This window comes from Trachypithecus francoisi, unplaced genomic scaffold (genome assembly GCF_009764315.1).
Source record: "Trachypithecus francoisi isolate TF-2019V2 unplaced genomic scaffold, Tfra_2.0 Lachesis_group1, whole genome shotgun sequence".
Lineage (NCBI taxonomy): Eukaryota > Metazoa > Chordata > Mammalia > Primates > Cercopithecidae > Trachypithecus > Trachypithecus francoisi.
This window is the reverse complement of record NW_022681454.1, coordinates 46,600,688-46,625,166: the sequence shown is the minus strand read 5'-3', so window position 1 is coordinate 46,625,166 and position 24,479 is coordinate 46,600,688. Positions and strand designations below refer to the sequence as shown.

Below are 24,479 nucleotides of genomic sequence, written 5' to 3'. Positions count from 1 at the left end.
ACTGCAGCCTCAACCATCAGGGCTCTAGGAATTCTACCCCTCAGCTTCCCAAGTAGCGAGGACTATAGGCACACGTCACCACACCCAGCCAACTGTTTTATTTTTCATAGAGTCAGTGTCTTGCTATATTACCCAGGCTAGTCTCAAACTCCTGGGCTCCAGCAATCCTGCCTCAGCCTCCCAAAGTGCTGGGATTACAAGAGTGAGCTACCATGCCTGCTCTCAACTTCTATCAAAGAAACTATCCTATGTGTGAGATTTTTTCACAAGATTTTCTCCTTTCTCTCCCCACCCCCAAAGCCCCCTAGTTTAATAGTGAGCTGCTTAGGAACAGAGACTAAGTCAAACTTATCTTTGTTTCTGCAGCACCTGGTACAGAGTAAACAGTCAGTAAATATTTGTGGGAGGGAGGGAAGGAATGTCAGGGGAGGGAGCAAGAAACTATGTGATATGTATTCTTCCAAGACTCTACCACAGTAATCTGCCCATTGAAAATGTCTGTTAACTTCATGTAAATGTGTTTGTATTGATATCATACCTAAAGTGACCAAAGTTTCAATAGTTTCACCTGGTATGTTAGAAAATCCCAGTAGAGTTTAGAAATCATTATTTCTAAAGGCAAATTTTAAAATATCTCTCTCACAAATAAATTCATAAGCAAGTCTTTGTGCACATTAGTCTTTCAATAGCAAAGGATAATTTTGGGATAAAAAAAGATGCAAACTTGGAAAATTGATATGGTCAGTTTGGCTGGCTATGCATAAACTACCTATCTTCCTTATGGATAGTACATCTTTAATAAATAGAAGTGACTTCCTATATCTAAAATATCTTACTTCTTGATCTAGAGTAAATAAGAATGGGCAGGATTAAGCTGAAGACAACAAAAGGGGGAAAGTTAAAGCAAAACTGTGCATTGGCAAGTCCCTCTCTGAGAGCTTTCTGAGCCCTCTCTTCCCCTCCTAGCTGCTTTGCATCCTCATGGAGTCCTTCACTAGCCAAGGCTTCCCTCATCAAGGTACCCCACTTGAATGTGACCTCCTAGGTATTAGCTCATTCTTTAATTCAATCTGTGTGCAACTTAATCCACGTAATTTTTACAATTGAAGAAATTTAGACATCTATTACAACTCTCTCATATACAGTTGAAGTTCAGCTTTGTCTTATCTTGAAATTATTTTTTGCTATTGAAGGACTAGTGTGCACAAATATTTGTGCATTGATTACTAATGAGAGAAATCTTTTAAAATTCGCCTTTAGAAATCAGGATTTCTAAACTGTACTGAAATTTTCCAACATACCCGGTGAAACTATTAGTGTCTTAGTCACTTTAGAAATTAAGACTTGCCCAAGGGAATATTAATTCAGGACATAGCTGGGATAAAAATCTAGCATTAAGTCCTCTTCCTTTTCCAAAAACTATTTGACTAAATCTCCTAAACTCAAACAAATACTCTGCTCTAGACCATTCTTGATTCCCTCTCTATATAAAAATTTTTCCTACATATTCCTTCAGTGTCCTGCTATTTTAATGTACCATATTTATTCAAATGTGGTTAGTACCTATGATCCAAAATCCATTATGACTAATTCATACCTTAATTCAAGTTAGTTTATCAGGTTAGCAAGCCAATCAATTTGCCTCATAACATTTCTATTTGAATAGGAATGGCTGAAGTTTTCAACTAAAAGAACAAGTGGAAATTTTATACATGATATCAGGTTCAGAAACAGAGATAGGTGAAAATCAGAATGTGTTTTGGTTTCTTACATTTTAACACAGAGTCAGACATCTATACAAGGGATCAAAATTACAATAATTGCAATGAATGAGAGTTTATTGCCTGTGATGTTTCACTTTGTTAACCTAAACCCTGGTTGACAACAAGATAGTCAAACAAATATATGACATGATACACAGGTGTCACAAGCTATCTTCAGGGAGTTGACTCCAGGACCACTCCTGAGGATACCAAAATCCAATGATGCTCAAACCCCTTATATAAAATGGTAGTATCTGCATATAATTTAAACACATCCTCCCATATACTTCGCCAACTCTTGATTACTTATGGTACCTGATACAATGTAAATGCTACGTAAATAATTATTATACTGAACTGTTTATAACAAGGGAAAAATGTCTGTATGTGTTCAGTACAGACACAACCATCATAGGCCTAACTACATTTTCAAACCATGGTTGGTTAAATCTGTGGATGTGAAACTGCAGACACAGAGGGCTAACTATATTAGTCTGAAACTCACAAAAGATGACATACAGTCATCCCTTGATATATCCAGGACCTCAGGTCTCTAACCAAATCCATACATACTCAAGTCCAACAATCAGCCTTGTAGGAAAAGTCAGCCCTCCGTATCTGGAGGTTTCACATCCCAAGAATACTGTATTTTAAATCCAAGTTTGTTTGAAAAAAAAAAAAAAACACGTGTAAGTGGACCCACACAGTTTAAACACAGGTGTATAGCTTAAATTGTTTCCTACCCACTTTTTCATGTAGTTTTTGCTTAATCTATTTTATTCAATCTTTTTGGCAAGTAATGAGTACAATATTATATATGTACTCATGTGTGTGTGTGCACACACATGTCTTAATGTAGAAGAGTATCTTTATTAAAATGTGTGTATATATATATATATATATATATATATCTTAATAAACTAAACTCCAAAGCAGAATTACATTCATTCTTAAGGTTTATAAGTGACTTTCTGAAAGCAATACTATCAAGATTGTTCACAAATTTGAAAGAGTTTAAAAGTCAGTCTCAGGATTTAAAGTACTAACAAACCACCTGGGTTTGTTACAAAAGTACAAATAGAAAGAAAACTTTAAATTTATGGTATCTACAATGCAAATAATAAATTATCACATAAAATGAATGCTGTTAAACTATACACTAAATTTTTCAAGTGTTAACCTGAATAGGTTTGTTATGTTAACCAATTTTTCATTAAAATCTCATACTTTGATTTTAATAGTAGTTCCTCTGATACTGGTTATCAAAACACAGATAATTCTTTATGAAGAACCTCAAATTTTTGCAGATGCTTACTCAGTCTCCAAATAAATTCCAGGAAAACCCCGATTTCTAAGAGAAAGTGTTGAATTTGTACTCCTGATCTGGCATCAAATTATTTGGGAACTCTCAAACAGTGACAGCCCCAAATGCATCTTCCTAAGAGACATAGCTACATGTTCTACCAATCAGCGGAGAAAAAAAGGTTGTAAAAATTTTATACAATACTAGAGTGTCTTAGTCCATTCAGGCTGCTATAAACAAAATGCCATAAACTTGGCAGCATATAAACAGCAGAAATTTATTTCTCACAGTTCTGGAGGCTGGTAAGTCCAAGATACAAACAGACCCGGTGTCTGGTGAGGTTTCACTTTCTGGGTCATAGACAGTGCATTCTTCCTGTATCCTCACATGGTGGAAACTACTAGCCAGCTCTCTGGGGTCTCTTTTATAAGGACACTAATCCCAGTCACCTCTGTTTTCATGACCTAATCACCTCCCAAAGGCCCCATCTGCTAATACCATCTCCTTGGGGTTAGGACTTCAACATAAGAATTTGGAGGGAACACAAAATTCAGGCGATAGTCTAGAGCTACTTATATTGGTTTTACCAGGTTAAATACTCCTAAAGATTTAATTTCCCATCTTGGTAACTGTTGCAGCCACTGAGAAGCAAGACAGAACAGCACCACAGAATTAAACATCTCTGAATATTCTCTTATTCATCTCATTTGTAAGATATTTGATTCCACAAACTTGTTATGCTAATTTCTATTTCTTTTCACTTTGATTATGTTACTGTTACTATTCCTTGGAATTCTTATCCATATACTTACCTGGAATTAAAACCATATCAATATTTTAAGGCTCTATTTGGGTCCAATTTTCATCTTTAACACTACAAAGAATACAGCACAGTAATAAAAAGCATATGCTCCAGAGTCAGAATCATGCACCACTAGCTGCATGACCTGGGGCACATTACTAAATCGTCTGTGCCTTGTCTTCATCTTTTGTAAAATAGGAATGTTCAGCAGTATTGCTGTCAGGCTCAAGTGAACTAGGACATGCAAAGCACTATGAACAGTGCTTGGCATGAAGTAGTCACTCGATAAATGTTAGCCACTATTGTACTACTTTATTATAACCCCCATTCTTCCTGTACTTCTCTGAACAACTACAGATTCATAAGTAATAAGGACCTTAGATCTTATAGTCATTTAGTTCAATCTCCCACACAGAGTAGTATCATCTCTAAAAAGCTCTTCATACTTGGTCAACCATGAAGATGGTTAAATACTTGCAGTGATGAAAACTTGACTACTTTTCAAAAAGCACAGGCTCAAACAGTTCTTATAATAAAAAAAAAAAAGTATGTGCAGTACCTTCTAACCACCCATTGGTCTCTGAGTTCTGCCTTCAGTACAACTGAAAAACAATCCTGCATCATCCAACCTCTTTCATATGAAAGCCCTTAAATATTGAAGGCAGTTGCTTGGTAAGTTGCACTCTCTAGCGCTGCCGTCCTCTGCCTCGATCTTTTCTCTTCGTTTCTCTTCTCTGGGCAAAACACTATAATTTCTCTTGTCTGTCCACCACAAGATATGTTTTCTATATCTTCACCATCCTCAACACAATCTTCAGGATGCACTTCATTTTATGAAAGTCATTCCTAACAGAGGGCACTAAAAGCTGCACAGAATATTCCAAGCAGGTTCTGAACAGTAAAAATGACAGTGTAACAGTTTGTTTAGGAAAGTAAGGCAAATTTTGGAAAAATTTACTTAATAACAACCATCAAAAAACAACGCTGTTAAATGAGCAAGTAGACTAAATTTTTCTTCTGAGAGATTGGCAAACAACATAGGCTATTACCCTAACCTATTTAAATCAGATTGTGGACTCTCTGCCAGGCTGCCTTCCAGATTGTATCCAGAGACAGAATTTGTGGTGTCTTTATGTAATCTGCTTTTATCTCTATGGAAGTCTCTTTAGCTATGTGTTTTTTTCTTCATGTGTCTGTCTTTGTCCTGCTTCTGTTTCTTTCTGTATATCAATCTCTTTCTCATTCTTCTTTCTTTTGTCAATCATTCAATAAATATTTATGCAGTGCCCATCAAGTGTCAGGCACTGTATTAGGTATAAGAAGTTCAAAGACGAGTCATGCTCAAAATACTCCCTGGCTAAGGTGGGAGGCAAAGCAGACACAGACAGATAATAAACAGATAATAAGATACTATGGTAATACAGTGAGGTAGATAATGCACAGGTTACTGTGAGAGCACCAAGAATGATTGAATGCTGGATGAAAGGGAACTGAGAGGTTTTCAGGAGGAGATAGAATCTTACGAAATCTAAAGTGATTCTAAACAGTACTTTCAAACTTTAACATGTATTTAAATTCCCTAGGAATCTCGTGAAAATCTAGATTCTTAATCAGTGTGTTTGTCCGAGTAGTAGGACCTCAGATGCTGCATTTCTACCAGGCTCCAGGAGATGTTCATGCTGCTAGCCCCTAGACCATCACAGGGTCACAAACGTCTTAAAGGATGGAAAGGAGTAAGTAAGGGCTGTGCAGAGTGAATGCAGGCAGTATAAACAGCATGAAGTAAATCACAGAGGTAGAAAACACCTGAGTATATGTGATGAGCCTGAAGCACACTGGTGTTTCCAGGCAATGTAAAAGGTCATGAGTGTCTAAACTGGGAATGGATGGGAGTATGGCATATCATTGCATGTGTGTTTGTGTGTGTATGTGTGTGTGAGACAGTCTCACTCTGTCGCACAGGCTGGAGTACAGTGGCGCCATCTCGGCTCACTGCAACCTCTGCCTCCCAGGTTCAAGCAATTCTCCTGCCTCATCCTCCTGAGTAGCTAGGATTACAGGTGCCCACTACCATGCCGAGATAATTTTTGTATTCTTTTTTATTGTTTTTGAGATGGAGTCTCACTCTATCGCCCAGGCTGGAGTACAGCGGCACGATCGCAGTTCACTGCAACCTCTGCCTTCCAGGTTCAAGTGATTCTCCTGCCTCAGCCTCCCGAGTAGCTGGGACTACAGGCACCCACCATCATGCCCGGCTAATTTTTTGTATTTTTAGTAGAGATGGGCTTTCACTATGTTGACCAGGATGGTCTTGAACTCCTGACCTCATGATCCGCCTGCATTGGCAACCCAAAGTACTGGGATTACAGGCGTGAGCCACCATGCCCGGCCAATTTTTGTATTTTTAGTAGAGACAGGGTTTCACCATGTTGGCCAGGCTGGTCTCAAACTCCTGACCTCAGGTGATCCACCAGCCTTGACCTCCCGAAGTGCTGGGATTACAAAGGCTTGAGCCGCCCGCCCGGCCAGGAATATGGCATGTCTTAAGGGAAAGGGAAGTTATTACATGGATAACAGAGTATATCAAAAATTCTTTAAGTAGGGCAGTTATATGGTAACAACTGCAAATCAAATAACAAGTCTGGTGGCTTCACTGGTAGAATAATGGACAAGAAGATAGTATGCTAGGCTACTTGAATAAACCTGCTAACGATGATAAGGAGGATCTAAATTATGGCAGTAGCAACAGATTTAGATGAAAAGGGACTGGTCTGAGAAATGGTTAGGAAATAGAATAGGTTAATTGTGTCATCACTTGTTAATTTAAAAATCAGGTGGTTGTTATTCCTTTGCATTTTTTTGCAGGCATCGTATCTATTCTTAGCCTGACACTAAGTAACATGTGATCTTGGACAAGTCACTTACCCTCTTTTAGCAGTTGCTTCCATATCTTTAAAAAAAAGTTAAGATTTGACCCAAATGAACAGTGTCGTTGCTTTAAACCCTAAAATTTATGAGCCTGTGAACTAAATTCATCTCATTGACTTGTAGATTCATAAAATGTATTCATAGTACCTACTAGAATACCTGGACTTTATAAAATGAATTCTTAGTATCTACCACAATACCTGTATTTTATATTTATATATATATATATGTACACACAATATATATATGAAAATGTATTGTATAATATATGTACAATAGATGACAACATATTACAGTACTAGTCATACAATATGTGTGTGTGTATACACATACAATATTATATGACTAATACTGAATCTACCTAGCTGACAGGTATTAAAACTTGAGACTTTTAAAATCCTTCCTCTTCCTTGCCCACCACATTCATTACCAAGTCCAGAGGTTTCTTACATGTGTCCTACTGGCAGTTCTTTGGTTTATGCACTTACTTTTTTAACTGGATTCCTGCAATAGCACCTTAAATGTTCTCCCTGGTTCCAATCAAATCCCCTTCCAAACACTCTCTGAGAAGGTAAAGAATTCTGGAGTCAGAAAGACTTGGACTTGAATGCTAAGTCCACTGTTCCTTAACTATGTGATTGTCAGCAAGTGATTTGACCTCTTTACACCTTGGTTTCCTTACCTCTAAATTATAGGGATACTAGGAAGATGAACTGTTTGTAAAGTAGCTACTACAGTGTCTATTCCACAGTGGGAACTCAATAAGTGTTAGTTATCATTTTGAAAGACACATCTCAAAAAGATTAGAGCAGGTACTTCACAAAGACGAAAATCAAATTACAAAAAAAAAAAAATGGAAAGATGCTCTTCTTCATTAGTAATCAGCAAAAGGCAAATTAATACTTCTAAGAGTACAATTATGTATCTACCTGATTAGCAAAATTTAAGAACTTGTAAATCAAGTGTTGGTGAGGATGTAGAATTTCTCATATACTGCTGCTGGGAATGTAAATTGATGCAACTGATTGGGGAAAATATTTTGGAATTATTTAGTAAAATTAAAGGCGCACATACCCAAAAACTCAGCAGTTCCTTCCGTTGATATTTATCCTAGAGAAGGGTAAATATCAGAATCTATGAGAACTAATATATATAAACATAAAAATGATATTATATTTATGTTTATACTAGCATTAAGTAAAATAGATTTAATCCAAATATTCAACAACAATAGACTAGATAAGAAATATTGGCATATTAATATGGTAGAATACTATACAACAATTTACATGAATAAACTACATGCGTGAACATGAAAGAATCTCACAATGTTAGCAAAATAATCAGGCGACTGAGAGTATACATGCTATAATTCCAAATACATGGAACTGAAACATAGGCAGAACTAAGATTCATAGCCTAGAGATGCACAGAGAGATGGAAAACCTACAAAGAAAAACAAGGTAATGTGCATGACAAAAGGTGGGATAGTAGCTTGCGGTTACCTCTGGTGGGGAAGGAAAAATATATGATCCGAAAGGGACACATAGGGGTTTGCTGGGAGTCTATTACATCAAGTTTGATTTATTTGTTTGATTTGTTTTATGTTGTTTGATTTGTTTACATTATGTTTGATTTATAATTATTATTTAACCTGTATTTGTTTTATACGCTCTTCTATGTGTATGGTATATTTCACAATTAAAAAATAAACTGATTATATCAGACTCCTACTTAATATCTTTCAAAAGCTCTGCACTTTGAAACAAAATCCAAACTCCTTAATTTTGTCTAAGAGATCCTTCATGGCACATGTCTTGTATCCCTCTTCAACTTTATCTCTGCCACTACCATTTCTGCTTCAGCATAGTAAATGACACCTAGTATCCCCACACAATCATGCTCTCTCAGGCTTCTGGGTCTGTTAAAAAATGTTCCCACTGTGCACCGCATCCTCCCTTCCTCTGGCTATCCTTTTACTGTGCTTAATAGTCCACTAAAAGATCCCTTCCTCTGGGAAGGCTTCCTTGACTAATCTCTACCACATCTGAGTTAGAGTCTCATCTGATGCACTTCCTTTGGCACTCTAGACTTACTCATGTAATAGCACTTTATGAGTGCCACACTCTTTAGAACACAGCTACCCCCATTAATAAGCACATTTTATTATAAGTACCACACTCTTTAGACTGAAGGCTCCTTTAAAGCAGGGACTGTCTTTTATCTACCCTAAAAGCTAAACATGCTACTTACATCACAGATTCTCAATAAGAGTTTGATTAATGAATTAATATTCAGAATGGAGAGAACATAGTATGCTTTCTACATCACTGGGAGTAACACATACTATGTTAGGTTCCATCATATAAAATTGTCCTAAAATTGTATTTTAGGTCAAAAATGGTTTGTTAAATTTACAAGAAAAAAACAAACAACCCCATCAAAAAGTGGGCAAAGGATATGAACAGACATTTCTCAAAAGAAGACATTCATACAGCCAACAGACACATGAAAAAATGCTCATCATCACTCGCCATCAGAGAAATGCAAATCAAAACCACAATGAGATACCATCTCACACCAGTTAGAATGGCGATCATTCAAAAGTCAGGAAACAACAGGTGCTGGAGAGGATGTGGAGAAATAGGAACACTTTTACACTGTTGGTGGGATTGTAAACTAGTTCAACCATTATGGAAAACAGTATGGCGATTCCTCAAGGATCTAGAACTAGATGTACCATATGACCCAGCCATCCCACTACTGGGTATATACCCAAAGGATTATAAATCATGCTGCTATAAAGACACATGCACACGTATGTTTATTGCGGCACTATTCCCAATAGCAAAGACTTGGAATCAACCCAAATGTCCATCTGTGACAGACTGGATTAAGAAAATGTGGCACATATACACCATGGAATACTATGCAACCATAAAAAAGGATGAGTTTGCATCCTTTGTAGGGACATGGATGCAGCTGGAAACCATCATTCTTAGCAAACTATCACAAGAACAGAAAACCAAACACCGCATGTTCTCACTCATAGGTGGGAACTGAACAATGAGATCACTTGGACTTGGGAAGGGGAACATTACACATCGGGGCCTATCATGGGGAGGGGGGAGGGGGGAGGGATTGCATTAGGAGTTATACCTGATATAAATGACGAATTGATGGGTGCTGACGAGTTGATGGGTGCAGCACACCAACATGGCACAAGTATACATATGTAACAAACCTGCACGTTATGCACATGTACCCTAGAACTTAAAGTATAATAAAAAAAAATAAAAAAATTAAAAATAAAAAAATTAAAAAATGGTTTGTTATTGGCAATTGTATATAATTGTTTATAACACTCATTGAATACATGTTAAGTGCAGTATAGTGATGGCTATTAGATCTGCTTTCTCAATGTAATGGTAGACAGATAGTATTTTATGAATTGTTTTATAAAATCACTATATGAAATAACTGTAGGATTACTTTCATTAGTCTTCCACAGTTATAGGCTATGCATTAATTCACAGGGCAGCCTACCTATCTAGAGTTATATAAGCCACTAGGCAAATGAAAGAAAGATATTGATCACTAGCTCAAAATAGCCTCTTTTGGAGTTTTATAAGCACCACAGTCATACTCTAGTTCTCAAAGATGTTATCTGACAGATTATAACTCCTTCATCTCTGCTGGAATCTATTGATTATTGACTTTGGTGACTATGAAGCACCAAGTATTTGATTTAAAAGGACATTCTACTTGTGTGTGCTGATATTTTTATAAATTAAAAATTTTTAAAGTCATTCCAGCTAGGCAGAGCAACTGGATCTATTTTTAATATTGTTTTGTTAAGCAAAAGGATTTGTAGGCTAAAATGCCCATGAATTGAGTTTTATAAAACTGTGATGTCTCTTCTTGTATTTCAGAAGAGGTAAACGGTGTGTGTGTCTGTGTCTGTGTCTGTGTCTGTGTGTGTGTGTGTTTTCCTGAAAAACACTGAAAACCATAATTTAGCTCAGAACCAATTTTTCTACTAAAGGAGACGAATCTGTAAAATATAGTACAATGTTGCAAGTAATAAAAGTCACTTAAAAATAATGGTACCCAGCTGTTACTCTGCCACATGAAAATGTTAATTGCAGGTATCATCCATGGTGGTAGTATTACAGTGTTATATGCTGCACTCATGCACCTCAAGACTTTTCACTACTGTATGTGGTGTTAGTAGTACCACACCAACTATTAAACTTCTGTTCTATTGATTTTCACTTCTGTAGTTGAAATTATTTGCAGCAGTATTTCTCCAGATCCATATACCAAACCATATGCAATATTTAAATTGGCTATATAGATCACAGTTTTCATACTAAAGAATATTTTTAAATTGGCAACTCACCACAGCTTGTATGGTTTCTCATCTATAGGAAACGGGTCTAATTCAACAGCTTCTTGCATGAGTTGCCATAGTGAAGATCTGAGATGGGCCTGCCGTTGGTGTTTCTCACACTAGCCTGAAAACAAAGCCGAAAAACAGATGAGTTTGATTTTAAGATTTAAATGAGAATTTCACCTGTATTTAGAAAATCAAAAAACTGACATCAAAAACAACTGGTTACTGTGTGGGTGAGTGCAGGCAGAGGAAAGAAAACATCTCAAGATGGTTATCTCTACTCATAATTTATTGCAAGCACAAGCACTTTGATGTTGTAATACCAGAACAACTATTTTAATATCTGAGTATAAACTAAATTAGTAATTCTTATTTCAGTTGATATAATTGGTCTTGTGATAGGAATTTGGTTTTCTAATACAAGGCACCCCACTCATCATCAACTGGGACAGCTCCACTGTTACATACATTTCCATATTCTGCTTTTCATATAAGATTTCATTGGAACAATGGTTACATAGGTACCAATAAAGCAGGAGAATTTTGAAAACCTCTGAAGTATGCAAAAGAAAGTAAACCTAAGCTGGAGCTAGTCTGAAGAGACCTGTATTTATGTTCTTCTAGTTACAAACCTACTTTTTCACCATTATAACCCGTTACTTCCCAACATTATATTAAAGAAGATTCTTCAGAATATGTGACATTCTACCCAATGTCAAACCATAAGTTTTTATTTCTAGTTTGGAAAATATGGTGATCATACCCAAAATAGGCCTCTTCTTCACCCCAACTGAGAGTCTCTTTCCTGCCCAGGTGCTTACAATTACTCCTAGGGCTACCACCCTCTCACTATCCCACGACCTCACCCCGACACCCCAGTGTGGCCCCATTGTCACCTACCACCACTTCAGAGGAGGTGAATTCCTTTCTCCTGTGAATTTCTATTACACTCATTATCAAAATACTAATATGATCCCCTGATTTTATACCATCTTGATTGTTATTTAGCCTCATCTTCCCAAATGGCAGAAACTGTGTTACAGTTTCCCAATTTTTTCTACCACAGCACTTAGCAGAGAACTGAGTACATGAGAGAGATTCATTCAATGAATATTTGGTGTGTCCCTATTGTGTGCCAAACAGACAAGGTCAGTCCCTGATGGGGATTAAACCTTAGTAGAGAATACGGGTAATACAAGAATCGGCAATTACTATCTTATATAAGTGCTGTGATGGAGCTTCCACCTACAAACACCGAATAAACATGCCAAATAAACAGACCTAACCTAAGAGCTTCACTTCACTATCAGTGCTTTCAGATCCTATTTCCAATGTAAGAGAAGAGGACAATTGCTTTAAGCAATGCATTTTCAGAAAGTACACAGGGTACCCAGGCAGGTTAACACAGACAAACAGGAGTCAGTTTTATTTCTATGAAGACAAGTCACTAAGATGAATTTCTAGAACTTTAAAGTCACTGCTGTTTTTGTTTTTGTTTTTCTTTACACACACACACACACACACACACACAAACACAAGGTAGTGAAAATCCTGTTGATTACTGTGCAGGTCACTGCAACTGCCCGATTGCCCTGTAGGGAAGCTTTGCCTTAAACCTGCACACCACGCAGGGTTTTAGAGCAGCTGTGGTTAGGGATGCTTCTCAGGAGACTGTATTCATTTCTTTTTCCATTGAAAACTTTAATTTCCATTCCTACGAGCATTATTTCCATAAGCCTCGAGGGTTTTACATCTCATAGTCACCAGAGATAAGAACTCTAAGGAAAGCCATAGTGGATCCAAAACATCAAATAAACTAGAAAATCGTTTACTAGAAATAGTATATGTGTGAGGTCCACTTTTTAAACCTAAAATGTTTCTATTTAGTGATTTTCAATATTACCTGATATCTCCTCTTAAGAGTTGCTACCAAGATTCACAATAAGAAATAAAGCTTCTCCCTATTAAATACAGAAAACAAAAGGTACATAAAACACAGTTTTTGTATTTTCCCCTTCTTTGCCTTGACTGGCTCATGAGGATAAAATGTACTCAAACTGAAAAACCTTGAGTCAAAACCTTACAACTTCGCTATGCAAACACGTACGGGTAGGTGAATTTTTGAAAAGATGGGCTCCAATTCTAAGTTACATTTTTTAAACAATCAATATGCAGCATGATCTTTTTATCTGAATCAGCAGTACAGTGTCTCATCTCAGACTTATGTAATGCAATAAATACATCCAATACGCCAAAGAAGCAAATGTACTCTGTTCTTCTTTACCAGTAAGCATCTCCCCTACTAGTCTACAGGCCCAACTTTTTCCACAAGTCCTTGGTCCTCAGAAGAAGGTGCAATAATAGATGCATGTGTGGTAGGAGGAAGGCACTCAGCAGTCCTGCAGCAAATAGAGCATTGTACTCCATTCTTGTCACTACTGGACACTTCCGTGCCTCTTTCTGCATGATTGTTGCAATGTCCAACCAAAAGCTTAAAAGAGACTGTAAGAGGAAATAGAAAGGGCAATGAAGAAAGAATTTAAGACAACAATGTGTTTGCTTCTCATTCTAATTGAAGGCAGTCTCTCTTGTTCCGAGTCCTTTATTCTGATAAGAAACCAAGTAATCATTCGATTTGAACACAACAATTCCACTGAAAGTCCTATGGCTACAAATGTGACCTGAGGCCAGAACTAGAGCATGAAGAGAGAACATCTATCCCCATATTTAACAAACAAGTAAACATCCAATTTGTCTTTAGCTTTTAGTATCAGTATAAAAAGAATGTATAACTAGGCTTACATCCAAAGAAACAGATTCATTTACATGAAACCACAATAAAATCTTAAAAATATATTTATGCCTTTAAACATGGGAGGTTTTTTTAGATTACTTAGATTGGGCAAATTTGTTTTGCTTATGATATTCCTGTAGGATACACTAAGAAGGAAAATCTTATTAATTTTCCTATAAATTTAAAATATTTACATTTTATAGCATTGACAATAAATTCTCAGTTCATTCTAACCTTAAAATATATAGACCATGTACTATGAAACTATTAAATACTAATAGCTGCAGACATACCAGACAATGACAGCAAAAACACACTCGGCCCCTCTGGGATCTGTTCATAAACATCCCCTTCCAGCATGGCAAACACACTCCTCTCAACAGCAGATGCTGTTCTGGGGCGAGCAGGAAGGAAGCTAGAGGCAGCTGATTTTCCCACTCTACATATAATTTCTTACTGCCTCATTATCCAGAATCTTTTTATTGAAACCGTGAGGATTTTTTAAGAACAGGAGCCCCTCAAATTAAAGACACTTTGCAACAGCAGAGGAATGACATGCATATGAGGAAGCATGAAGACTCTCTAATATTTAAGGTCACACCACCTTTGTCATCTGATTTTCTAGTCCCATTGTAGGAGAGAGAAAACCCAGCTTGCTCTACATAATAAAATAAGCTAATCCAATACTTTATGTCAATTTTAAGAGTGTGATCAAGGTAGAGAGGGGGATACATACCAGAGGCAGCCAAACTGCTACATCCAAAGCATCCAACCCCTAAAATCTAATGGTTCTGAAGTGGAGTCAGAAGCTTGTGATATATTTATATATTTATTTGTTATATATTCATAACATATATGCTCACCTAAAGTAGAAAATTCACAGAAGCTTCTCTGAGAGAAATGTTCCTTACTGCAACCATTTTAAATATGTTGATAAGCATTCTGTGAGATCTTCCAGGGTCCGAAAACTAGCAGATTAGGGATAGAAGGAGATATCGGATGTTGTACTGGCAATGCCTGGTGCATTTACACTCATTTTCCTTCCACCTGAACTGTGGCCTGTCCCATATGACTTAGCCTGCTTCCTTGCAGTTTGTTCATAAAAGTTATCATCAACACGGCCAGAAGCAGGCAGGGCTGCTGTACAGACACTGTCAGGCTCTGCACCAAAGGCAGCCCATGTAAACAACCTTGTGATTGCTTCAGAGCCTACTGCTGTGGGATAAGCCATTCTTTTTCTGTGGCTAAACTGCAGTACCCTGGGAAGTTATCTGTTTAAGGGAGTAAAAGCAGAGACTAGGTCTCTAGATTTAAATGTGGGGGGAGGGTAAGAAAAATATATGGATAGATAGTTTTCTTGTAATATCTGTAGCCTGATTTACTTACAGATTTTCCAGTAAATTACATTTATTTTGTTGAAGGCACAAATACATAGATCCTAATAAATATACTGCCATACTTATTTCTGATTTTTTTTTTTCAAAAGAGCTCTGACATTTGTAGGGTACACAGTATCCCAGCACAGAATACCTGGGAACCTTGCCATGAAAAAAGAAAGCTGCCTGCTGTGACTAGGAGATCACTTTCTTAAAGGGACCCGTTACCTATTTGACTGCAGTGCCAATGTTTCCTCTTATCTCTAACCTGACCTCTGTTCTGTGTTCCTCTCCCCAGCTCAGATTTAGCCTAGAGTTGCTCTGCAAAAGTAACGCCAATAGTTTTACACCTAATATATATATATAAATACTGTTCCTTAGTAAAATACATCTTACAATATTTAAGTTATACTTCTCACAAAAGTAAACATAAATACATACTAAAAGACATTATTTTTAATGTTTTATGGAACCCATCAATTTTTCAGATATGGAACTAAGGTCAGCACTTCTAACAAGCACAGCTGTTTGGTGTTTTTTTCTTTTTTTGTTTTTTTTCTCTCTCTCTCCCTGTGCGTGTGTGTGTGTGTGCGCGCGCTTCTCTCTCTCTCTCCCTTCCCTTCTGTAGCCCTGCATTGGTCTAAAAACCCCTGGTCACAATAAGAATGCTCCCTCCCTCCCTCCCTCTGCTACCCCTCACTCCAAACAGAAAGGTTTCAACACGCCCAAGTCTGGGAAGAGATGTTCTGCACAGAAGGAAAAGCTGGTGGCTTCTTGCCTCAAAGCTAGTTCACTTGATTAACCTGCTTTCCACCCCATCTCTCTCGTCTCTTCCATACTCCCTCTCCCGCCCCACCAGGAGCAATCAATAGACATCACCCCACCCTCCAAAAACAGGTTAGAACCCAGAACGAGCAAAGAGCCACCTACCATTCCGTGCCTGAGAACTACGATCCTGATCCGGCAGTGTTTGCCCCAGAAATCCTCCCTACTTGTTTTTCATTAACCACAATCCAGACTGTAATATGGAAGAGATTCTTTGGAGATAGGGAGATTGTTTAAAATTAACGATGGACAGGTGATTTCCAAGAAAACCCAATCTTAAACTCACTCAAGCCCCTAGGAATTGAGGGGTGAGGACAAAAAAGGAAATTTGTAAAAATGAAAAAAGAAAAGAAAAAGGTAAGCATATAGCAAGCACCACCCACCCCCATAAAAATAAAAAGTGAAGGGGAGGTTAAAGAAAAAAGAAGAAGAGTGGCTTGCTGAATCACCCTCTTTCACTGCCTGGAAACCATTGTGCAGCGTGATGCTGCCTGTACCATTGTGGAACCTACCAGAGGAGACGGACAGAGGGCTTGGGGAATGGGGTTGCTATGGCAACTGAAAGGAGCACACATGACGTCAAAGCCCAGAGAAGTCTAGGGAGGGGGATGAGGGGGAAACAGAAAGAGGAAAAGTCTATGTGCAGCTACAGCTACTGTGTTTTCCGGTTAAATGAGGACCAGGCAAATGAAAAGGAATAAGGTTCGTCCGCAGCCAACATCAGCAACTACGACATCAAGGCAGCCAGCCTGCACAACCTGAAGAAAAGATCCGTTGGATGCAGCTCTGGCCCTTTGCACAGCAGCACCGAGGAACAAATACCAGCAGAGCAAAACACCACTGGAAATGCAGTCAACCTCTGTTTTTCAACTATCTCCTGCAATATGTCTAAACGTCAACCAAGTAAGAGATGGTAATAAACTCAGAGGAGAAGCAGGTATTTGAGTGTCGCCTGAACCCCGAGGTCATCTTCACGGCACTATTCCTCTTCTCTGTTTCCTTGTTTTCGTAAAATTCCTGAATAAATATCCACTAAACCAAACTCAACAGACTAATACTTAGGTTGCAATCTGAGTGTACAAAGAAAATACTGATTAATTTGAGTTAACACATCAAATTAATACTGACTAATTTGAGTTCTTTTTTTTTTAATTGCAGATAATTTCCTAGAGAACTGATGCAAATTTTATTGTTACTATTTAGGGTAAATATCGCAATTTTATTTAAGTAATTTGCTCTGCCTTTAACTGTTATAGGGTATTTTTAAAGTCTCCAAACAGTTTTACTATCCACAAATAATAGTTTCTTGGAATGACAACAATTAACTACTTGCACTATAAAAAATATTAGGTTTACCAAATTTCTTTTACCTTTTTTATGTAAGAAAAATTTTCAATACAAATTTTGCTTTAACCAACTCCAGGCTTTGGACTTGTCAAATTATGTAATCTAATTCAATTACTTTTTTGCTTACACTCCTTGAAGGTGGGTTTCTGGTTATTGCTACCAAGTAGTGCTGAGTTGTACATGATTCCACATTATGTTTTAGAACTAGCATCCTTATATGAATATGAACCTTCTTCCATATGTTACCAGAAAGATATAACATGCAACAGATGCAAACTCAGCAATCACTGTAGACACTGAAACACATCATAAAGCTGTAAGAAACACATAAGGTTTTGCTGTCTTTGTTGTTGCTGCCGCTGTTTTATTTGGGAAGAAAATTTAGAAAAAGAAAGGCTTGAGTGAGTTGTATGTCATTGTAGTTCATTGGATAAGAGTTTGGATGTCTCTTTACTCTAATTTCAGTTTCAAGAAGAATCCATCAAAACTACCTTCTAGTCTTCTCAAAGGGCCTACCTGCAAGATAACTATCTCATGCAAAAAACGAATTGATAGCCAAACAATTTATAACACAAAATAACTGGCATTCTGGCTTTTGAGGTATTATATACTAAGTTTGCTTATCAAAAGTCAATTCCCCAATCCCACGGAAATTAAATCAGTATGTCGAAGAGATGTCTGCACTCCCATTTTTATTGCAGCACTATTCTAATAGCCATGGAAACAACTTAAGTGTTTCAACAGATAAATGGATATATATTATGTATCTCACAAACACACACACACACACACACACAGGAATACTATTCAGCCTTATAAAAACAGGAAATTCTGTCATTTGCAACAATATAGATGAACCTAGAGGATATTATGCTAAGTGAAATAAGCCAGGCACAGCGAGACAAATACTGTATAATCTCACTTAGATGTGAAATTTTAAAAAGGACAAACTTGTAAAAATAGAAAGTAGAATGGTGGTTACCAGTGGCTAGAGGACAGAAAGGTGGACAGGGAAAAGGGGGACATTGGTTAATAGGTACAAAGTTTCAGTTAGAAAGGAGAACTAAGCTCTGGTGTTCTATTGCACAGCACAGTGACTATAGCTAATAATAATGTTGCCTATTTCGAAATAGCTAAAAGAGAGGATTTCAAATGTTCTCACTACAAGGAAATGATAAATATTTGAGGTGACAGATAATGAGCATGATTTGATCATACTACAATGTATACATGTATCAAAACATCACATTGTAACCCATAAATATATACAATTATTATAAATTACAAATAAAATAAAACAATTTTTTAAAAGTCAATGCCCAGTAATGTAACATCAATGAGGAAAAAATGAACTCCATCTCTTACCTTACATTGTAAACACAAATATTTATTCAAGATGAATTGTACACCTCAACATAAAAGCTAAAATATATGACACTATTAAAATATAATATAGCTTTTTTAAAAGATGGCTGTCTTACCTTGCAGTAGGCAAAAATTTCTTAGGATACAGAAAGCTCTTACCATAATAGAAAAAAAAAAAAAAAAGAGAGACTTCATCAAAATTAAAAGCTTCCACTTATCCTAAGTCACCATTAAGAAAATGAATAGACAAGCCACAGTCTAGATGATACATATATCTGAATACTCTTGATAGCTGAAAATATTCTGATACACACAATTCCTAGATTATAGAAAACATCTCCTACAATTCAATAATAAACATGAACAAACAACTTTGTTTAACGGGCAAAAGACTTGCACAGGCATTTGACAAAGGAAAATTTACAAATGGCCAATAAACATATGAAAAAGTATTATATATCATTAGTCAGCAGAAATATACAAATTAAATTCAAAATGAGATACCATTTCATGCCCACAAAAATAACTAAAATTAAAAAGACTAACATCATCAAATATTGACAAGGATATGGAAAACCAGAACTCTCCTGCATATATTGGTAGGATTACAAAATGTTAAAATCACCTTGGGAAATTTTGGTAATTTTTATAATTATAAACCTACACCTAACATATGACTCAACACTTCTATTTATAAGGATTCATCCAAGACAATGGAAATCTATGTCCTCCAAAAAAAAAGTTGGACATAAATGTTTATGCCAAGCTTTGCTTGTAATAAGCAAAAGCAGGAACAACTCCAAATATATCTACAAGAGAGCAGATAATTACGATATACAGTCAGCCCTCCATGTTCATGGGTTCCACATCTGTAGATTCAAAAACTGAAGATCAAAATATTAGGGGAAAAAGAATAAAAAGAACTACAGAGATAAATAAACACAAATAGAAGTACACTATAACAACTGCTTATATTGCACTTACTTTGTACTAGGTATTATAAATAATTTAGAGATGAGTTAAAATAATAGGAGGATGGAACACCATGCCATTTTATATAACGGATCTGAACATCCACTGCTTTTGGTATGGAGGGGTTGTTCCTGGAACCAGTCCCCCTGAGAGTACTGAGGGACAACTGTATTTGCCTAATAGAATATTACTCAGCAATTAAAAAGAATGGCAACCAGGAACAGGTTAATACCAATCTTTTTTTTTTTTTTTTTTTTTTTTTTTTTGAGACGGAGTCTCGCTCTGTCGCCCAGGTTGGAGTGCAGTGGCCGGATCTCAGCTCACTGCAAGCTCCGCCTCCCGGGTTTACGCCATTCTCTCGCCTCAGCCTCCCGAGTAGCTGGGACTACAGGCGCCCGCCATCTCGCCCGGCTAATTTTTTGTATATTTTTTAGTAGAGACGGGGTTTCACCGTGTTAGCCAAGATGGTCTCGATCTCCTGACCTCGTGATCCGCCCGACCAATCATTTTCATCCATTAGGTGTTAGTTTCTTTTTTTAAGCTTTTTGAAAATTTATTTATTTTTATTAATGTTATTTTTATTGACAATCATAATTGTATATATTTATGGAGTATGTTGTGATATTTTGATATATGTATACAATGTGGAGTAATTAAATCAAATGAATTAACGTAACTGTCACCTCACATCATTTTGGTGGTGAGACATTTGAAATTTACTCTCTTAGTTACTCTAAGATATACAGTACATTATTATTGACTATAGTCACTCTGATGTACAACAGATCTCAAAATTTATTCCTCCCATCTTACTAAAATTTTAGTTAACTAAAATTTTGGTTAACTAAAACTCTTTTTTTTTTTTTTGAGACATGGTCTCGCTGTGTTGCCCAGGCTGGAGTGCAGTGGAACACAGCTCACTGCACCTTTGACCTCCTGGCTTCAAGCGGTCCTCCTGCCTCAGCCTCCTGAGTAGCTGGGACTACAGGTGCCTGCCACTCCACCTGGCTAATTTTTTATTTTTAGTAGAGATGAGGTCTAAGTCTGTTGCTCAGGCTGATCTTGAATTCCTGAACTCATGTGATCCTCTCGCCTTGGCCTCCCAAAGTGCTGGGATTACAGAGAGGTGTGAGCCGCCTCACCAGTCTTGAAATTCTTTTTTTTTTTTCTTTTTTTTTTTTATTGGTGGTGGTGGTGGTGGTTGTTATTGTTTTAGTTTTTTTTTTTTTTTTTTTTTTTTGAGACAGGTCTCACTCTATCACCCAGGCTGGGGTGCAGTGGTGCAATCTCGGCTCACTGCAGCCTCAACCTCCCAGGCTCAAGAGATTCTCCCACCTTAGCCCCCTGAGTAGCTGGGACCATAGGTGCTTGTCACCATGCCCAGCTAATTTTTTTGTATTTTTGGTAGAGACAGAGTTTCACCATGTTGCCCAGGGTAGTCTCGAACTCCTGAGCTCAAGTGATCCACCCACCTTGACCTCCCAAAGTGCTCAGATTACAGGCATGAGCCACTGCTCCAGGTCCATTGAAACGCTTTTGAAGTATTTTCCAAAGATGTTGATTCTTGGCATTAGTTACAAAGAGTGATAGATTCCAACCTTGCACATATATTTTGGTGTGGATCTTACTAAACAGGGTTTTAATTCTCAACATACTCATTTCAATTATATTTATGTTATTAAAATAATATTTTAAGTCTATTCTAAACACTTCAGGAAAATTACTTTTCTAAAATTTGATTATGCAATACAAGTTAGTTTAAAAAAAAAAAATCAGTCGCTGAATAGTTCCTATTCCCAGTTGGATAAAACCAAAACTCTTGGTCAGGTGCAGTGGCTCACACCTGTAATCTCAGCACTTTGGGAGGCTGAGGCAGCTGGATCGCTGGAGGTCAGAATTTCCAGACCAGCTGGCCAACATGCTGAAACCCTGTCTCTACTAAAAACACAAACGTTAGTCCAGTGTGATGGCACATGCTTGTAATCCCAGCTACTTGGGAGGCTGAGGTGGAAGGATTGCTTGAACCCGGGAGGCAGAGGTTGCCATGAGCCAAGATCACACCACTGCACTCCAGCCTGGGCAACAGAGCAAGACCCTATCTCAGAAAACAAACAAACAAACAAAAAAAAAAACACTGTTTAAGGCCCTCAATCCTCAATCAGACAATTCTACTATATTTCTCTCTTGCCATTTCTCAATCCAACACAATATGTTTGAGAGCCTTTCCCACCAAATAAATGCTTTTAATGAAAAGAGAAAGAAAAAAGAACAGATACATATTGGGATTATTATGTTTGTCAGGCACTGTGTTTATATGTATTCATACTCACCATATAAACTCCCATAAAAGTATCTACTTACTTTCATTTGGCACTTACCATACTGTATTTTGCATTACTGCAACTTTGTGAATATGTAACATCTCACCTTGGCCGGGCTCACTGGCTCAGGCTTGTAAGCCCAGCACTTTGGGAGGCCAAGGTGGGTGGATCACTTGAGGTAAGGAGTTCAAGACTAGCCTGGCCAACATGGTGAAACTTTGTCTCTACTAAAAATACAAAAATTAGCCGGGTGTGGTGGCACTTGCCTGTAGTCCCAGCTACCTGGGAGGGTGAGACAGGAGAATCGCTTGAACTGGGGAGGTGGAGGTTGCAGTGAACCAGGACTGCACCATTGCACTCCAGCCTGGGCAATAGAGCGAGACTCTGTCTCAAAAATAAATAAATAAATAAATTACCTTGTACTTGACTGTGACTTAATCCTCTTTATTTCTCATTAACTCTCCTGAAAGTTCCTTTTCCATGTATAGCATATCATCTTATACATGGTAGGTGATCAGTAAACATTTATGGTTAATTATAATTATCTGCAGTTTACAATTCTTTTTTACAGTTATCAAAACTTTTTATTTAAAATATTATTATTATGTTGTGATATACACAATATTAAAGCAGGTGACCTCTGTTACAATATTACATATTTCAACTTTGTATTTAGGTCTAAAAACACTTTAAACTGCTTCAAACTCTTTTTCAAAGTGCTTTCAAATAAAACCATATGTAATACAGAAGTCTGACTTAAATCTTGAATCTGACTAATTCTATCAATCATAAGAGTTTTTGAAGGAAGAGTCTTAAATAAATAAGTCAATGTAAGTTCTTATTTTCAAAAGCATGCAATTGTATTTAGTATCTTTTATATGCAAATCTATTTATTTAATGGCATGTGGGTAGTCTGAGGTAGGACTAAAGATGTCTAGGAATATCTCTTGCTCTCCAATCAAGGAGATCTTTCTTACCTTATTAATACAAACTTTAGAACATTACATTTTCAGAATAAACTACTGAAACATGCAACAATACAGATGAATCTCAAAACATGCTAAGTGATAAATAAGACAAAAACGAGTATATACTATAAATATCTGTCTACATGAAGTTTCAGAACAGATGAAACTATTCTATGGAGATAGGAATCAGAGCTGTGATTGCCAGTGACAGGAGGAGGAAAACAGTCAAGGACTATGTTGACAGCAAGAGGGAAATTCCTATAGTGATGAAAAGGTCCTACATCTTGATAGAGATGTGAGTTATATGGGTATACGCATTCGTCAAAACTCCTCAAAGTGTAACTCTTAAGATCTGTGCATTTCACTCTATGTAAATTAAACTGCCATTAAAAATTTTTAAGTAAATTTCCTTTTGGGAAAAAGGATGAGCCAATAAGTTAGGGTTCCTAAACCTGAATATCTAGTCCCATACCCTGAATCTTGATTTTTCAGACCCAAGCAGCCCCAGCAATAGGAAAGGCCAGACTCAGAGTCACCAGGATGTTGAGACCTAACCCTCAGAGGCAGACAATTGATGGAGGTTTACATAGCAATCAACAGATGAGAATTCAGACTCTTAAAAACCAGGTTTTCAGAAAAAAGTGGCAGTAAGCAGATTCCTGGGTTCAGCCGCAGGGACTAATTCAGTGCTGGGACTCAGATGCAGAAGGAAATGAAGGTGCTGAAGAATACTTTCTGAATCCAATTCTCAAGTGGATTAAGGGGATAGCAGTGAAACCAACTAATGCCCTAAGGTCTCTCGTCAAAAGTGGTCCCGGAGTAGGGCGACCAACTTGTCTCTATTTGCCAGGTACTTCTCAGGTTCTAGCAGGCGCTTCTCATGTTCTAACACTTAAAGTCCTACATCATAGGAAATCTCTAAATCCCAGGCAAACTGGGGAAGCTGGCCACCCTATCCCATAATCTAGAATAGACTTGAACTCTCGGATGGAAGTTGAGAGATAGCAACTGTGAAAGAATGAGCTGCAAAAGAAAGAAGTCATGAGTACCTTAAAAGAGTGATGTCATTAAAGAAGTGTCACCTAGGCCGGGCGCGGTGGCTCAAGCCTGTAATCCCAGCACTTTGGGAGGCCGAGACGGGCGGATCACGAGGTCAGGAGATCAAGACCATCCTGGCTAACACGGTGAAACCCCGTCTCTACTAAAAATACAAAAACTAGCCGGGCAAAGTGGCGGGCGCCTGTAGTCCCAGCTACTCGGGAGGATGAGGCAGGAGAATGGCGTAAACTCGGGAGGCGGAGCTTGCAGTGAGCTGAGAT

At 37.5% G+C, this 24,479-nt stretch overlaps 1 protein-coding gene across 9 annotated transcripts in view; it reads right to left on the bottom strand.

Moving 5' to 3' along the window:
- Positions 1–16,931, bottom strand: part of MAPK10 (mitogen-activated protein kinase 10) — a 339,795-nt gene extending 322,864 nt beyond the window's left edge. Inside the window, exons 1-3 of one of the 9 annotated variants that reach the window (XM_033214174.1) lie at positions 16,293–16,926; positions 13,096–13,153; positions 11,199–11,313 (exon numbers count right to left, since the gene is read on the bottom strand). The gene's annotated coding sequence lies outside the window, so the exon portion shown is untranslated. Of the gene's footprint in view, positions 1–11,198; positions 11,314–13,095; positions 13,154–14,279; positions 14,359–14,722; positions 15,515–16,292 lie in introns of those variants that run through there. The other 8 variants (XM_033214181.1, XM_033214176.1, XM_033214180.1 and 5 more) reach the window with 8 other exon arrangements.
- Between the last annotated feature and the right edge of the window lie 7,548 nt (positions 16,932–24,479).